The sequence below is a fragment of the Schistocerca gregaria genome, unplaced genomic scaffold (genome assembly GCF_023897955.1).
Source record: "Schistocerca gregaria isolate iqSchGreg1 unplaced genomic scaffold, iqSchGreg1.2 ptg001714l, whole genome shotgun sequence".
In the NCBI taxonomy this organism is placed as follows: domain Eukaryota; kingdom Metazoa; phylum Arthropoda; class Insecta; order Orthoptera; family Acrididae; genus Schistocerca; species Schistocerca gregaria.
In genome coordinates, this window is record NW_026062969.1 from 20,001 (window position 1) to 24,335 (window position 4,335).

Here is a 4,335-nt window from a genome sequence, read left to right on the forward strand (position 1 = left end):
GATGATACATACTGTAAACTGGGGAGGACAGTGTGAACCGCACTCGACCCAGTCACCCTATCTCACAGTCCACTCTGTGTGTAACAAAGCGAAAGCACCAAAGCACTATCGTTCAACAACATCCATTTTATCCTCGCTGCCACAGGACACTATCCAAACAACGACAAGAGGAACGTCACGTCCACTAATAAGACAGAATGTCTCACATCACCCCGCAAACAACGCAGCTCAAATAAGCCAGCAACACCCACAGTGGTCCACCCAGTATCAACACAGGACGCAACGCCACGCCACAACACAAAAGGTACAAGTAATAAAATACCCTTTGGCCACACCCCTTATAAAGGCATCGAACCAACCCACCACCTGACACCAGCCAAACGTACATCCTGATTTGACACATCTCTGGCAACCTAACCCACGTTGGCCCTTAACCTAACCCACGTTGGCCCTTAACCTAACCCACGTTGGCCCTTAACCTAACCCACGTTGGCCCTTAACCTAACCCACGTTGGCCCTTAACCTAACCCACGTTGGCCCTTAACCTAACCCACGTTGGCCCTTAACCTAACCCACGTTGGCCCTTAACCTAACCCACGTTGGCCCCTAACCTAACCCACGTTGGCCCCTAACCTAACCCACGTTGGCCCCTAACCTAACCCACGTTGGCCCCTAACCTAACCCACGTTGGCCCCTAACCTAACCCACGTTGGCCCCTACCTAACCCGTTGGCCCTAACCTACCCACGTTGGCCCCTAACCTAACCCACGTTGGCCCCTAACCTAACCCACGTTGGCCCCTAACCTAACCCACGTTGGCCCCTAACCTAACCCACGTTGGCCCCTAACCTAACCCACGTTGGCCCCTAACCTAACCCACGTTGGCCCCTAACCTAACCCACGTTGGCCCCTAACCTAACCCACGTTGGCCCCTAACCTAACCCACGTTGGCCCCTAACCTAACCCACGTTGGCCCCTAACCTAACCCACGTTGGCCCCTAACCTAACCCACGTTGGCCCCTACCCTAGCCTAACCCACGTTGGCCCCTAACCTAACCCACGTTGGCCCCTAACCTAACCCACGTTGGCCCCTAACCTAACCCACGTTGGCCCCTAACCTAACCCACGTTGGCCCCTAACCTAACCCACGTTGGCCCCTAACCTAACCCACGTTGGCCCCTAACCTAACCCACGTTGGCCCCTAACCTAAGTTACGCTGCACCTTAACCTAAGTTACGCTGCACCTTAACCTAAGTTACGCTGCACCTTAACCTAAGTTACGCTGCACCTTAACCTAAGTTACGCTGCACCTTAACCTAAGTTACGCTGCACCTTAACCTAAGTTACGCTGCACCTTAACCTAAGTTACGCTGCACCTTAACCTAAGTTACGCTGCACCTTAACCTAAGTTACGCTGCACCTTAACCTAACTTACGCTGCACCTTAACCTAACTTACACTGCACCTTAACCTAACTTACACTGCACCTTAACCTAACTTACACTGCACCTTAACCTAACTTACACTGCACCTTAACCTAACTTACACTGCACCTTAACCTAACTTACACTGCACCTTAACCTAAGTTACACTGCACCTTAACCTAAGTTACACTGCACCTTAACCTAAGTTACACTGCACCTTAACCTAAGTTACACTGCACCTTAACCTAAGTTACACTGCACCTTAACCTAAGTTACACTGCACCTTAACCTAAGTTACACTGCACCCTTAACCTAAGTTACACTGCACCTTAACCTAAGTTACACTGCACCTTAACCTAAGTTACACTGCACCTTAACCTAAGTTACACTGCACCTTAACCTAAGTTACACTGCACCTTAACCTAAGTTACACTGCACCTTAACCTAAGTTACACTGCACCTTAACCTAAGTTACACTGCACCTTAACCTAAGTTACACTGCACCTTAACCTAAGTTACACTGCACCTTAACCTAAGTTACACTGCACCTTAACCTAAGTTACACTGCACCTTAACCTAACTTACACTGCACCTTAACCTAACTTACACTGCACCTTAACCTAACTTACACTGCACCTTAACCTAACTTACACTGCACCTTAACCTAACTTACACTGCACCTTAACCTAACTTACACTGCACCCTTAACCTAACTTACACTGCACCTTAACCTAACTTACACTGCACCTTAACTGTCACATGTAACGTCACAGGAATGTAGCTTTGCCTAACAGCAACCCTCTGAACATAGTTCACTGCTTGGATCCTCTGGTGTCATGTGTATTTCTTGATGCCATGGTGCGTACCCTCACATAAAGGTCTTTCGAGTGTTGCGTACTTTCTACACAGTCCTGCTAACCACTGGAAGGGTGTACCGCTACAGAACGAATATCGCCCTCCCCTCCTGCCCTTCCAAGCTGGTCGGTCAGGCGTTTGTTTGTGAAATGAGCCTTGCAGCTGTTCAGTTGCATTCGGTTGTCGATGCAGTCAGTGTACGTTGTGGTACGGCCTGTGTGGACTGTCCGCTGATGTACGCGTAACCCACACTGATCATCCGTCGTTACGTACTGAGTGACATAATGTGGCACATGCTTGACCGTACACCGGCTGCGCCCTACAATGGCGAATCATAAGGGCCATATGTTGTGCACGATGCTACTTGTCTCGTCTCCCCATTACAGCGAGATTGCACTGTTGTACGCCGTACAGACATGTGGTAAGTAGGTACGGACGAAAGTATTGCATGTTGGCCCCCCCCCCCCCCTCCTCCCTCTGCCGGGAATCAGCGTGAGCCGTCTGTTGATGTAGCGACGAGGGTTTTCCTATTTAATCGTATTGCCCCACACAACATGATAGCACGGTGGACCGCGTTCCACATCTGCGACATGCTACAGAGGCCGGTTGACAGTCGACCGCGCAAGGGACATTGCACACGTGCGCGGACCATCTTCCACGTGTTCTCTCGTGTACATGCCGCAGTGTGTATGTGGGCTGATGTAGCGTGTCGTGACACATAACATGCAGGCATGCCAGAATCGTAGATTTCGCAAATGTAGATTGACGTATACGTTTGCTGCCAAAAGATCCGCAAATGAACTGGAAATCAGTTGTTGAGCGGTTGTTCGCGCTGCAGGTGCATCGGTGATAGCGACGATCGGTACATCTGTGAACCGGTTGTTTCGGCGGTACCCGCCATGCCCCCGAACCTGAGTTGGCCATGTGGGTATGAAGCGATACGAGGCTGTGGCTTGGCGGGACAGTCCCCCGGCCGGTGAGGGGGGGGCCGCCCGGCGTGCTGGCCGCGCGCTGCGTGAGCGCACGCACTACAGCCGGCTGGTGGGGGGCGCCCAGTGGCAGGAGCGCCGGCCGACGGGCCCGGCTGGCGTCCCAGCTATGCGCCGGCGCACCCTGCGCGCGGCGCCAGGCGGCCAAAGTGGGTTCTGTCGAGCCCGGTGCGAAGCGCGGTGGACATCTGCAGTGTGCTGGTCCGATTGCGGACTGTGTGCGTTGAGGATGCGCCGCCCGCCCGGCACTCGGCGTCGCGACGCCGTCTGCTGCTCGGTCGCCCCCCAGCGGTTCTCGCAGGTGGTTTGTATCGCAGCTCTGCGGACGTGTTGGCGCGTGCGCTGTGCTGGGAGAGTTCGCTTCTGCACCCCAAGTGGGGCTTTGCCCCTTCTGTGGCGCTGGCGTTGGAGCTGCCGGTCACCGTAGGTGGCGCGTGTTGTTTCCCGCCGGCAATGCCACGACAGCACGCTCCCGGGCCTCTGTCGGGCAGCGGCAAGCTCAGTTGGGAGCACGGGTGTTCGCACTGAAAGCGTCTACTCGCCTATCTCCGGGCGATTTGCGCCTCTCTCGAACCCGACCAAGTACTTAGGACGGCGCTGCGCGCCGCCGGGACCTGAGAGGGTTTCGAGGTGTATCGTGCAGGGGAGCTCAGCCTCCTCCTGTTTGCAGAATAATTGAGCGGCACACGCTTGCGTGTTCGCGCGCGGCGCCCTCGGGACACACTCCCGGGCGGCCGGCTGCTCAGCTCTCGTTGACGCAGCTCCCTGGTTGATCCTGCCAGTAGTCATATGCTTGTCTCAAAGATTAAGCCATGCATGTCTCAGTACAAGCCGCATTAAGGTGAAACCGCGAATGGCTCATTAAATCAGTTATGGTTCCTTAGATCGTACCCACGTTACTTGGATAACTGTGGTAATTCTAGAGCTAATACATGCAAACAGAGTCCCGACCAGAGATGGAAGGGACGCTTTTATTAGATCAAAACCAATCGGATTGGCTCGTCTGGTCCGTTTGCCTTGGTGACTCTGAATAACTTTGGGCTGATCGCACGAACACGCGATCTAGTGT